Here is a 14799-nt window from a genome sequence, read left to right as displayed (position 1 = left end):
AGGGATCTGGCTCAGGGACGGGAACAGTGGCGGGATTTGGTATTTGCGGCAATGAGCTTTCGAGTTCCTAACGCCTAATAATAATAATAATAATTATTATTATTATTATTACATGTTTGACTTGCCAATTGAGGTATCTTCAGATATTCGATTTAACGCAGTGGTATGTATAATATATTTTATGTATTAATATTGTATGATTATTGTAGCTAATTCTTATATGTCCTTTCTAATCGTTGTATTGTATTTAACATTAAGAGTGTGTGCTTATTTAATTTTATTTGTATATTCTTCAATTTTTAAGACTGTGCGCCGATCATCCGTTGAACTTGAAACTCAATTCGAACTGATATAATAATCTATCAATTAAATCAATAGATCATCGATTCAATCACGTTCAATCAGATACACGATTCTATGCGTATCTTAAAATTTGTAAATAAATTATTTATTACGAAAAATATTACCTCAGCCGAGAATCGAACTCAGATCTTCCGATCTCTGGTCGAGCGTTTTCACCATTTGATCATGTGACTAATAAAGTCTTACTAATAAAGCACCAAGATCTGCTTTGACCAAAAAATAGCATTATCTTACTTGTGTTCAAAACCTTTCGGTCTATTTCACTTTATATTCTTTATATCCTTTTAAACATTTAATCTTTTTATTTTTGCATTACCTCTCTCTTACACATCTTCTATAATATTTAGAGACGTCAACATCTGAAGACTTAATGTATGAAAAATCTAAAATTGAAAACAAAAAGAAAAGAAAGATAAATTTAAAGGAAAGAAATGTTTCATCTGTGACAAATCTATCTGTATTAGAGAACAAGAAAAAAAGCAGAAGCTATTGTTTGATAATTCCGTAAAGAAAAATGAATTAAAATGGATATCTATTTCAAAGAATCAAGATAATTTTTAAATTTTTTAAAATACTACAAGACAAATATTTCTTATATGTTTTACTTATTAATTTATTAATTTTTAGAGTTTATGTTAAAAAGGATAATAAAAGATTAAAAGTGCCTACTAATATGAATATCTGCACGAAAAACGATCAACAGATTTTACGTCACACTTCTAATAACATTCAAGAACAAGAATTACTCGATTCATCTACATGTGCAGAATGTACTGAAGAAAGCTATGGTATATTTCAATATAAAATTATAAATTTTTTTGGAAAATTTTATTCACTTTGTTAAGAAGTTATTTCAAAAAATGAGACAGCATCTGAAGTTGAGCAGAACCAAAATAACTCACAATTAGAGAAAACTTCACCTAAAACAATAAATAATTTACAAAACGTAAACAATTTAGGTGAGTTTATATCCTGTTGAAATAAAAGAATTTTGTTGCTAAGTAAATAAAAAATGGAATAGACAAATTTCATATAGATATGATTTCATTTTAAAGTTAGTTATTTATTAACATTTGTTTTAATATTATATATTTTATATAATATTAAAATCTCGCATAGAATGCAAGACTTCCGGCTGAGATAATATTTTTCGCAATAAGAATTAATTATTTACAGATTTTAATAAGTCACTCAGTATTATTAAAATCGTTCTTAGAAGCGAAGAAGCATCAAATTGTTAAATTGCTAGTTTAATTCGTGATATTATTGCGGTAGTTTAGTAAAATTAGCGTTTCAAGACCGAAAAATCATTTCGGCGCGCGTTTCAAAGGACTACATACGTAGTATAAATTTACACAGAATCATACAAGTATTTAAGATCCAGCTAAACTGTTTAAGACATTGATTTCTATTATCATTCTACGTGATACTATTATCACATATACGCTCCTATAAGATATTATATTGTTTATATATTTTATTTATAAGTAAATAAATAATTAATAACAATATATGACAATAATAGCTCCAATAAATAATATTCTCATATCAAAAATTATGATAATACTAATTTTTTAAAGAACTTTAGCAAGACTTTAGTTTATAAATCCTATTGTGTAACAGATGCCAAGAGTCTGGAAAAGGAGATTTTAAATTCCTTAGGAAAAGTGTTATCAAATGCTCGAGATTGGGATGGAACAAAAACAAGCTAAAAATATCATAACTGCAATATCACCTGCTCAGAATTCATTCAACATGTAGTACGTCAGAATATGAAATGGCACGGACATTGTTCTTTGAAAACAATCAAATAGAGTCTGTATCCATCAATTCCAATGTGTGAAGACGATGAATTGGGTGACTCAGATATGTGATTCTTTTATATTATATTATTAGCATATGTACACAGCACATATGTATGTAATTTATATATAATATATGTAAGTTATATATGTAAAACGGAACTAAAATTTTTTGAAAGATGTAAAAGTTTTCATAATTTATGCAATCCGAATATAAAAGTAAATTTTAAGGTTATAAGAGTTATGCAGAAAATCTTTGCTATATAATATATATTATGATTTTTTTAGTACAAAATATATTATGCACAAAAGATTTCCTGCACTACTCTCATAACCTTAAAATTTTACAATCAGCAAACATTTACAAAATATTAAATATTACTAGGGCAAAACTGTCCATTAAATGAGCAGTTGGCTTGCTTATCAATCAATTTAACATCCATTATTTGTTATGTTTCTATTCAGTAACTGGATTCAGATTTTATTATAAGTAACTTTTGTATGCAGTAACTGCAAGGCGTTACATCCTGATTGGGATCCTAAGTAGTTTTCCTTCTCAGTTATTAGACAGAAATTGGTATAACTGTTTAGTAACTGCTCAAAAAATGCATGAAATTTCTACCAGGGTTCCATAGATATAAAAATATATATAAAAACTTAGAAATTAATCTAGTAGTGTAATAATATTACAAATTTCGGCTACTAGATTAAGCCCTCTTCAGATATTAACTTATCGCAATGATCGATGTACAAATGAATTACTGAAATTATCTCCATATTCCTTACAATACAAGCCTAAGCGAATCTTCATGTAGAATCGACATTGATCGCACACGATTGGACAGTCGAATATGTTCAATGTTTCTCGGAATAAGATCTAATCGAAAATAAGATAAAAATATTTTCTTATAAAAAAACTAAAATTAAGTAAAGCAGCATGCCGAAATTCTAATAACAAAAACTTACCAAAAGGCCATGTGTAACATCAAATAGTTGAACAAGTTCGTCGATATTCAAAAAGTTCAAATAATAAATCAATATAGCATCAAGATGCAATATAAAAAAATTAAGCTATATGTAATATATACATTCTGATAAATCACAGATATGGAAGATGAACATTGTGTGTCAATTACATAAACTAAAATGTATATTCACTATGACGGATCAACATAAACTGAGAGAGGTGACGACATTACATTGTTAAATATCTATAAATAATTAAAACTGTACCGTTGCACATTCTAAATGTCGTGACTAAAAGTTACATGTATAAAATTTGTTGCTCGCATGTTTTTGGTATCAAAATGTTCCTTATAACATATATTATTGAAATGTATCCATTTCCGATTTTGTTGCTAACTCTGATACATAAAAAATAATTAATTTATCGGGTCAGCGCTCGTGCTGAGCACAAAATTTTTTTAAACGTTGTTTAAAGCATTTGTTGCTTGTATGTTTTTGGTACCAAATGTTCTTTGTAACATATTCTATCGAAATATACCAAGGGTACTTTCCGATATTCACTGCCAGTACTGAAAATCTATAGCGCACGTTATGTATATTGTATAGTTTCAGCACTGGCAGTGCATATCGGAATACACTCCAAATACATGCGAGTAACAAGTTCTTTAAACAATGTTTAAGATAACTTAGAGCTCAGCGCGGACCCTGATCAGGATAAACTAATTATTTTTCATGTGTCAGAGTTAACAACAAAATTGGAAATTGATATTTCGATAGTACATGTTACAAGGAACATTTTGGTACTAAATATATGCGAGCAACAAATTTTGTACATGTAACTTTCTGTCATGACGCTAGGACACGTAATGATATAGTTCTGATTATTTATAGATATTTGCTTAACAATGTAATTTTTTCGATATGTTTTTGCACTATCTTTGAGCAACAAAAAAGCAACAAAATCTGATGTACTTTTTTTTATATCGCAGCTCTATATATTTTTTTTATAGGGAGGGGGTGGAGGTCCAGCTTGTCATTAATCTGGACCTCCCCCCCCTATTTTTTTTGCTGCTAAAACGGTTGGAGCAACAAAATTCGCTCTGGAGCAACAAATTTTTGACTAAATTTTTTACTGTGTCCCAACTTTGCGCTGATGGGAAGTCTAGATTAATAGGGGTCCTGCATTACCGGATATACTCCACGACGAGGTTACTGAATGAATTTTGTACATCGTGTTTTTGCGTGTGTGTAGATTTTGCACATCATGTTTCTGCGTATAAATTTCAGTAACGCATGTTGCCTCCGCTCGATTAGTACTTGCAGTCGATTCCTCATATTAATGCAGGCTCTAATTTCTTCCTGCGGAATGTTATTCCAGATTTGTACTATAATAGATAATAGGTCATAGATTAAGAGATTTTGCAAAACAACCTGTAAATCTCAAAGACTTATCACAAGCTCTAATACAAATCTAGAATGACATTCCGCAGGAAGAAAGTAGGGCCTGCATTAATATGAGGAATCGACTACAAGCAGCAATCTGGCAACGCGGAGGCAACACGCGTTTCTGAAATTTACATGCAGAAACGATGTGCAAAATCCATCCTCGTCGTAGAACATATCCAGTAATGCAGATAATGTCGGTGATATATGTAAAAAATGCAAGAGTAACTTTAAAGTGCTGTAACTTTGCAAAAAAAATCATAGCTTTTTTTTTTAAATTAAAAAAGAAAATTTGAACTTTACGCCACTGCAAATAACATTCCCTCAAAAAATTTTACTAAGCGTATTTTAACCTTGTATTCCGTGAAATTTTTTAATTTCCAAACAATATGACAAACACATCTTCATATTTTCAGAGTTACAGTGGAATGCATCAAACTTAAAATCTGGATACAGCGTTTTAAAGTAGAGATTTTAAGCTTTAACTTAAAAAAAAAACATCCTACAATAATTTTTCGCAAAATTATTCTTAGTCAAAGTTGGCCAATTTTTTATCCACAATTTCTGTATATCATAATTTTTTTTAGCAGTATAATATATGTATATAATTCACATTGAATTATTTAAGCATTAAAGAGCCAGCTCTTCGACCGTTATGGGCTTTAATATATTAATATGTACGAGGTCTGGCTATTAAATAACGAGACTGCGCGCGCAGAAGGCGTCCTAGAGGGGTAGGGTGGGAAACGAATGCAGCGTTGGATAGCTGGAAGTGTCTACTATTCCAGTACGAAAACACGTTTTTGTCGCAGTAGTAGTATTTTTTCTATAGAGGTTAGAAACGAACTTGTTTTTTTCTCGTGCCGATAACAATGTGTGACGAAAAACACGAGCAACGGATCAATGTGAAATTTCTCGTTAAATTAAAAAAAACTCCGACTGAGTGCTATAAGTTGTTGAAAGAGGCCTATGGTGAGAATTCTCTATCTCGTGCGCGTGTTTTCGAATGGTATAAACGGTTTTCTGAAGGCCGAGAGAGCACCGAAGATGACCAACGTCCAGGTCGACCTGTCTCTGTTTCAACTCCGCAAACAGTGACCAAAATCAATGAAATTGTGCGCGGAGATCGTCGTATGAGCATTCGGATAATTGCTGAGACTGTAAACGCCGATAAAGAAACTGATACAGAAAAATTTTACATGACGAATTAAACATGAAGAAAGTCTTCAGCGAAGACTTGCGAAGTTGGTCCCAAAAAATTTGACCCCTGACCAAAAGCTCGTCCGTCAACAGATCTGCTCAGATTTTCTTGAGAGGTTAGATGAAGAGCCTGAATTGATGGAAAACATCATCACTTGCGATGAAACCTGGATATTCCAATACGATGTTGAAACTAAGCGGCAATCCATGCATGTGAGTCGATGGAAAAGGTGAAGCGAAAATCGGCGGAGCTCCTAAATGCTCTTACAAAAGAAGACTTCCAGCATTGCTTTGACCAATGGAAAAAACGAATGGAACGGTGTGTGGCGAGGGGAGGGGAGTACATTGAAGGGGAGCATTCAATTGTAGAATAATTTTTAAAATAAAACTCTTTTTCATAAGCAGTCTCGTTATTTAATAGTCAGACCTCGTATATTACTCTCGGTCCACGGGGCAGAACAACACTTTTTTTGCCAAATTCGTTCATTTCGTACAAGAATCCGTCGAATGAGCCTAATTTCAAAATTGGTGAGGACGGTAAAATTTTTAAGTATTACCTAAACGTAGTAAGAATAGACCGAGTATGTTTTCTATTTTGACATGAAGATTAGGTAGAAAAGAACAGAAAATAGATGTGAAACATTCTCTCTCTCTCTCTCTCTGTTTGTGCATGCACAATGAGATACAGTCACGTGACATAGTGCCTTAGCAAAAAAGCTGACTTATAATCTTAAAACAATGTCTTATAACTGTCTTAAGTGTTACGTCTTTAGTAACACACAAGAACTGTCTTAGGACTTATTTCTTAAAGGTGGTATTACATCCTGCCAACCGATATTGAATCTGACGTCTAATTTTATCAAAAATAAAAATTAATACTGCGTTTGTACTTCGTTTTACCTCTTTTATTTTTATTTGTACCTCCAAGGATTCGGAGATCGTTTTTTCAAATTTCGGAAATGCAAGAGGGAAAGTTGATCATTTTAGAAGATATCAAAATGAGACCAACGGCATTCGAAAGAGAATCGTTTGTACCCGTTTGTGCCTCTTTTATTTTTGTTTTTACTTCACAGGACTCGAAGATAGGCCGACCTAATCTCTCTCTTGGTGCATTTCCGAAATTTTTAAAAACATTGTATCTCCGAGCCCTTTGAGGTACAAACGAAAATAAAAGAGGTACAAACAATTCTGTTTCAAATGCCGTATGTCGCATTACGATATCTTTTAAAATAGCTAATTTCCCAATGTGATAATTGCGCAAAAATTGAAAAGGGCTGTATCTCCGAGCCCTTTGAGGTACAAACAAAAATAATAGAGGTACAAACGGGTACGGTTCTCTTCCGAATGGCATAAATGAAATTAGAAAATCTTGAAGTTGCGCTTTGGTTATTTTTTATTTTTCATTTTTTATTTAACTATTTGAGGTACAAACGAAATAATGATCGATACAAATAGATACAAACAAAGAACAAACGCGCTGCGGTATTATTAATTTTTATTTTTAATAAAGTTGAGAGCCAGATTCACATCGGTGTCTTGCCATCTATATAAATAGAATTTTCTTTTTTTTTTCTCTTGCTATATTTTCTTTAATTACTTGATTCACAGCGTCTATATAAAAAATAATTTAGTAATTTATAAAAAATACTTTAGTTCAAGCATTTACGTGAATATTCCATGTGAAAACTTATTCAAATAAGTATTGTTTTCTATTACGCCGGCGTGACGCGTGCGTTGACTAGCGCAAGTCAATCAAATCACTCGGGAGGCGCGTGCCACGTGCCGATGTCGAACAATGAAATTCCCGGAAGGGATAATTCTGCCCGGAGATGAGGAAATTGTTCCCATTGAGCCGAGATCTTTATCACATTGTTATTCTATATAAAAATTAGCGAGAATTTGCTTGATTGAGATATTTTAATCCTTGTAATCACTAAATAAGTATCAGTTATCGCGCACCAATCACAACCTGCGACGCGCGTGTCGCTCATCACTCGAATTCCCGTATTTACGAGATTTCAGTTGTACAGGCTAAGAACATTTATTATTTTGTAGTTTTGTGTCATATTTTTTACGTTTCTATTCAATTCATTGTTTTTCTTTTATAATTACTTTATACAAACCTGAGATAAGTATAAGCAAATTAGTCGTGTTCCGCGCGAAGTGCCTGACATGCACCGACCAATTAAGATCCTGAGAAAGAGCGGATCGGACCAGAACAAGATCTGAGAAATAAACTAGTTAATAACTTTGGAATTATAAAATAACAAGAAATCGATTCAATTTTTCGAATTTGTAATAAAATTAGTTGCTTTCGTGCCAAATTTCAGCTTGGTACAACTGATATTTCTATGGAAAATTCTATGCCCAAATTTGGCAACGTATTGCCAATTCTTGGAAAATTGAACCTCCCCCCCCCCTTTTCCTCCTGATTTGCGACCACCAACTTGCGCCTATATATAAGAGCGGCAAAAATCGAGCAGATCAATCATACTGATTCAATCCGAATCTATGTCCAGAGGGACACGTCAGAAACAAGAAAGAACTTATAATATTGCAAAAAATACAAGAATTTTGAAAAAGTATGCACGTCTGTTCTCTTTCATTCTGCTTTTTCTCCTATCTTAAAGGGGATGACCGCGTTTGTAGAAACTGCTCAGTTCTCCACAGCTGACTGCGCTCGTAGGAGCTGCTCAGTTCTTTTCTTCTCAAGGGCTGACCGTGCTTGTTAAAAGCGTGCTCAATTCTTCCTTTCATACGTTATCCTCCAGTCAACTTACATTGATTTCTACTCTCTAAGTCTCGCGGAATGAAATCTCATTCGAAGAGACTGAAAATTTAGCCTGTCTTGAAAAAAGAGTGACAATATGGCCACTCTTGTTCAACAGTGACAGATTTTCACTCTTTTTAAAGTGAGATTACTTTTTTGGAGTGAATCTCATTTCAAAAGAGTAAATCTCACTCTAAAAAGAGTGAAAAACTACCTCTCCTGAACAAGAGTGACCATATTTTCACTCTTTTTTCAAGACAGGCTAAATTTTCAATTACTCCGAAGGAGTGAAATCTCAATCCTCTTTTTGGAGTCAGGTTTCATCTACCCTGATATTACACTCCAAAAAAGGGGTTGAAATTTCACTGTTTTAGAGTGAATCTCATTTTAAAATCTTATCAGTAAATTTTATTCTAAAAAGAATAAAAAAATTACCACTCCTGAACAAGAGTGACCGTATTTTTACTCTTTTTTTTAAGACAGCTAAATTTTTAATCTCTTCGAATAAGCTTTCATTCTACGAGAGTAATTAAAATAATTGCAAACGATCGTGTCGATAAATAAATTTTGCTTTTCCATAGAATGACAAAGAGAAGTAACCGCGCAGGTAGGCGGATGCAGGTAGCGAGACTATACAAAAGATCGATAGCTTCTGGGGAGCTTTTGACTCCCCGGGATCCTTCCGGAATCACGCCATGGCCATAGCAACTCACAGCTCCCTCCGTTGGAGCATCTCTCGCCCGCTCACGACTTTAAGGTCACTACTGAAGAACCTCCTGCGCTCCGCAAAGAATTAAACGCTGAATAATGCATCGCGAAGGTAGACTCTTCTGGTCCTTGCCGCCGAACTACGCGCCCTATCCCTACAGCCGTTTCTCGTCAAGCCCTGAAGGCCCTCAAAATCTCGCGATGACCCCCTGAGGTCGTGTCTAATATCTCCGTCAATAATTGGACGGTAACCCGCGTACCAGCAGAATACGCAGTGAATAAAAATGTAGAAACATTCAGCGTTCTATTTATTTTTTTCTCTCGATCCACTCCTCTGTCCTTTCTCTACTGAAATATACAAAATGATGAAAAAAAAGAGTTTGAATCGTTCGGATCAATTATAAATTTCCTTGCCCAAAGAACGTAATTTGCTTGAGTCAATTATTGTTTCCTATCTCAGAAGTACGAACGCTAAAAGTCGAATCGAGCATTACATTCTGATAAAATAGATAACTAATTGTGTTAAGATATCATCTTAATTCTCAAAGATATCAAATCTCAATATTAAAGAATTCAAATGATTAATATTAATTCTCAGTAATTTTATTCAATTAAATAATCTTTAAGAATCCTGTAGCACATTCTGGAGCGATTCGCCATTATGCATTGTTGCCACATTTTTATTATTGTAATAGTGTACTGAGTAATAAATATTTCGTAATTTTGAATCCAAAATTGACTCAACAACATTTTAATTTCTATTATAGTGACTTTCTTAGTAGTTTGAGTGTCCGACGAGATACGACAGACAATGATTATAGTCTTGATGAAAATTACAGCTCATCGATGTATTTTAAACTTTTTTTGACAATACATATCAAATAAATTCAATGTGTCTGGAGGATTATATTTTTTGCACTTTGAAGAGGACACAATATCAATGTCGAAACGTCTGTAATTATATATATTTTGTGAAAACATGAATCATTATTATCACATTAAACATCTTGTGCAGACTCACATTGGCAAATTTCCTTAAGTTTTTATTGTTAAATTTGAAGCCTTTTTATTGTACATTATTATTATCACATTACTATTTATCGATTTTTTCCTTCTTATATCATCGCGAGAGAGTCAAACCTTAATATTTATGTAAATACAATACATATACAATTCTACAATCTATATACGCCAATTAAATTTTCAATCTTTGTAATGCTATCCGGCTGATATTTTTCACAATAAATTTTTCATAGTACTTTAAGATGCTAATGAACGTAAATATATCATTAAATTACTTGTTAATTCAATTTTTTATATTAAGAAAAGAAATAAGAAGTGAATCATGCGCCATGACAAAAGCGTCGCAGCAAGCACGCGATATCAGGAAGGATTCTGATTGACCACGTCTCAATCAATCAATCTTATTTTCATTCTCTAGTATTTATATACCTTTAAGGCATAAGTCATAAGACAGTTCTTGTGCGTTACTAAAGACATGAGATTTAAGTCATGAGACACTATCAGAGTTCATTCTATCTTGCTGGGATCAAAAAAATTAAAAAGCCCCAAGTGTGTAGAACATTGTGTTGAAGTCTTAACATGGCAAATATAGGCGTAAATAATAAAAAAAAAGTAAACTTGAAATTTTAAACACGTTTTCCTTGAAAAAACATTTTTTGATCTAACGGAAGTGATAGAGCAAAAACTATTGAACGTACCGCTTTCAAATTTTGCACGATTGTAAAGCAATATTTTTTCTACTGGATAAACTACAATTATATAAATTAATGTACTTTTTCTATCACAAAAATAAGAATACAATTTAAGGTAAAAAAATCGAACTTTTTTTTCAAATAAGCGCCATTTTATTAATTTTTACTTAAAGTCAATTATCACAGTCTATCCAGACATTCTTTCTGAATAGAAAAATCGTTTTTAAAACAAAATTTTTTTAACTCTTTCAGATGACTGATGCGACCTGTAGTACTTCCGTTATGTTCAAGTCGGAGAGGCTTCTTTCCTAAAACTTTATGTAGACTAACAGTCAACACATCGATTTCATAAAATTTAAAGTTAAAGAAAAAAGTATAATAACATATGAAAACAATGAAATATGTATTTCATTACTTTCCCCAAAAAAATTGTCAAAAATCGGAGATCGAAGCACTTTCTCAACCAGTCCCGACTGCGACTTCCACGGTTTTATCTGTCTTACTCTTAGAGCATATATAATACTAATGGTAAGTGAGCGAACTATGCTGAATAGTAATGCAAGCAAGACAGAGAGGGGAACATTTGGTTGTGATGATTTTCTCTGTCACTGTCAGGAGCGTTCGTAACGAATAGAGGTTAGATTTTGATATTAAAAAACAAACTAGACAACAAATTAGAGTAAATATTTGTTTTATACTTTTCGTTAATTTACCTGTGAAATGATATGTCCCGATATAATTTATTATCATCTGTCGCTTTACACGTGGAAATCAAACAAAAGGCTGGCATTTTGTAAGATTTTATGATGTCGGACAGAGATCAGCAGAAATCATATTTCGCTACTGTCACTGAACAGGAATGAGGCCTAACGAGACAATAACAAATTGAAGAAAAGAGAGAGATCATTATCAAATATCTCCTTTGTCTTACTTGTCGGCTCGCCAGTTCACTATGTAAAACATAGACAATGTTCGTTCCATTAGTACATGCTCTAAGGTCTTATCCTACGTCGTGACTATATCTCATTATGTCTCGTTACGTCTCGTTACATCTTGTTACATCGCGATCTCTGCTAATGTACAAAAACTTATGACTTATGTCTTAAAGGTGTATAAATACGAAGTGCCTTTAAGACATAAGTCATAAAATAGTTCTTGTGTGTTACTAAAGACATAAGACACTGTCCTAAGATTATAAGTCAATTTTTCTGCTAAGAATTTCCTTACTAAAGATATAACACTTAAGTCATAAAACACTGTCTTAAGATTATAAGTCAGCTTTCTGTTAAGACACTCAGCAGAAAGGCTAACTTATAATCTTAACTGTATTCTATAATAAATCATTAGTAATAAAACAGAAGTCAGAAGCTAGAAATTGATCAATCACAGTCAATTATTCTTCTTATATTTGACTGTGATTGATCAATTTTTAGCTTCTGACTTATGATTTATTAATAGTTTATTGTAGAATGGCCATAAGACAATGTTTTATGACTTAAGTCTTATGTCTTTAGTAAGGATCTTAGTCTGAATCTACAACAGATCTTACAGGTCTACTACAGATTTTACATCCGTATTCATAGTCCTTCCTTATTTTAAGGATAGAGGAAGCCTCCATGAAGGATTCCTCGATTCTCCAAGGCATCCTTGTTTCATAAATGGATCTCAAGTCTATCTTCCCAAAGGAAGGAATATTTTAGGAATTTTAATAACCTACTAAAGGCAGCATGTCATAATATATAATATATGCAAATCTAATATCATGAATTACGAGTAATAAAGGTTATAAACGCATTGTTAATTAAATAAAGTCGTGATTCAGCATTTTGCAACAATAGTGAGCAAAAATAAAACTAACAGCGAATTTGATTGGACGCACTCACTGCGCACTGATGCATATTAAAATTGTCGTACATACACAAAATAACGTAAATGTATGTTTATAAACATGGAAATTGTGAAATACTCAATATATTTTATTGTACTGTTAGGTAAAATATGTATTTCATAATTCGAAATATTTGCATTTTATTTTTGTACTCGAATTAATCAGTGTACATCGGCTTTAATGTGCATTAGTGCTTCCAATCGAATTCGTCATAATGCTTATTATATGAAGAAGGAGAAAATATTTTTGAATTAGTTTATTTTCGAAAAAAAAAAAAAACTATCAAAAATAATTATCGATGCGACGGATCTAAATTAAAAGTTATCGAAAATAAAAAGACCGGTGTGACAAACTAAATTTGATGGTTTGATTGGTTATGAAGGCTGCACCTCCTCCTCAAGGAAACTCGTAATCTTCCTTGAGAAAAGGAGGCTAATAAGGCTTCTTGTTTGGTCAAGGAAGGTTTATGAAACATGAAATAAGAAACAAGGAATCCTCATTTCTCAAGGAAGGACTATGAATACGGATATTAAGCCATAAGCTATAAAAATTACCGTAAGAATTGACCAATTAGTCAAATGTGAGGAGAATAATTAATTATGACTCGTCCATTTCTTATGGCTTAAAGCTTAAGAACCTATTGTAGATCCGGGCTTAGCAGAAAAGTTGACTTATAATCTTAAGACAGTGCCTTATATCTTTGGTAGAATCCTATATTTATAAGAGAAGCGTGACCGACTTATGTCAGACTTATATCGCAAAAGTACTAAAAAGTATTAAAAGAAGAAGTACTAAAAATGGCATCGACCAAACAAAAAATTTGCAAGACGGACTATAAAATCCACCATCATCATTAAGTAGCCATTTTTAATACACAGAAATAAGTTCATCATTGGTTGCTAATCACGTGATTGCAATGACCAATCAGAACATTTAACACCAGTCGCGTTTCTCTTATAAATCTAGGACTCCAGTTTTTAGTAATATACAAGAACTGTGTTATAACTTATAGGTGCGTTTACTTTTTGCGCTCACACGCTTTAAGCACTGATAAGCATCGCTTACATCATTCATTTTCTCGTCATAAGAAAAAGACAAAAAAACATTTACGTTATCATAACGTCATAGATATTGCTCACAAGCGTTCGTCCATCGAGATAGGGCAGTAAAAACGTGAGCACTTATAGACGCTTATGGCCAAAAATAAACGCAATGAACGCGTGATATAACTTAAAAATAAAAATTGAAGTAAACTTGTCCATAAGGCAAATTTCAACCGGTTTAAATTTATCTTAGGAATAAGTTTACTGCTTTCAATGTCCGTTAGATTACGTAGATCTAAAACAATATCCTAATTGACTCATTGGCTTAAATTTACGTTTTATGATTACTGTTGAGCGTCGTCTATAATGGGCAATAATGATAAGGCTGTAAGACACATTGGGAGTAAGCTGACTTTCCAGTATACTAAGACGTAAAGTAAGTCCGAAAGTGAATAGTTGAAATCTATTTCCTACATTCTACTCTCTTATTACTTACTCTATGGACGGTATTCATAATCCGTTCTTATTTCAAGATTATCTTAATATGCTAATACACCCATCTAATTGGTTCGTGACTTCTTAAGACTGTACTTAAAACGGTCTTAAATATAAGATTTGACTATGAATACCGGCCTATGTCCTATTATATCGGAAAATTACTCCCGATGTCTTACAGCCTTACCACTACTGCTACTGCCCATTGTAGAAGACGCTTTACAGAAATTTTGTCTATAATACTGTGATAGTCCTTATTAAAGACATAAGACAAGTCATAAAACATTGTCTTAAGTCTGGATCTACCATAAATATTTTAAGTCTTAAGCCGTAAGAAATTGATCAACTACAGTCGAATGCGAGAAGAATAATTGATTGTGATTCGTCCATTCCTTATGACTTATGG

General features: G+C 32.7%; 2 protein-coding genes across 6 annotated transcripts in view; one reads left to right on the top strand and one right to left on the bottom strand.

Moving 5' to 3' along the window:
• Positions 1–9267, top strand: part of LOC108756619 (heparan-sulfate 6-O-sulfotransferase 1) — a 90537-nt gene extending 81270 nt beyond the window's left edge. For 3 of the 4 annotated variants that reach the window (XM_018500561.1, XM_018500560.1, XM_018500559.1), the window contains one exon: positions 9126–9267. The gene's annotated coding sequence lies outside the window, so the exon portion shown is untranslated. Of the gene's footprint in view, positions 1–1986; positions 2034–9125 lie in introns of those variants that run through there. The other variant, XM_018500562.1, reaches the window with a different exon arrangement.
• Positions 1–14799, bottom strand: part of LOC108756620 (SPRY domain-containing protein 7) — a 32695-nt gene that overhangs the window by 14883 nt on the left and 3013 nt on the right. The gene's annotated exons all lie outside the window — the stretch shown is intronic.

This window comes from Trachymyrmex septentrionalis, unplaced genomic scaffold (assembly GCF_001594115.1).
Source record: "Trachymyrmex septentrionalis isolate Tsep2-gDNA-1 unplaced genomic scaffold, Tsep1.0 scaffold129, whole genome shotgun sequence".
Taxonomy (NCBI): domain Eukaryota; kingdom Metazoa; phylum Arthropoda; class Insecta; order Hymenoptera; family Formicidae; genus Trachymyrmex; species Trachymyrmex septentrionalis.
The sequence above is the reverse complement of the archived record's forward strand: the minus strand, read 5'-3'. Positions and strand labels throughout refer to the sequence as shown.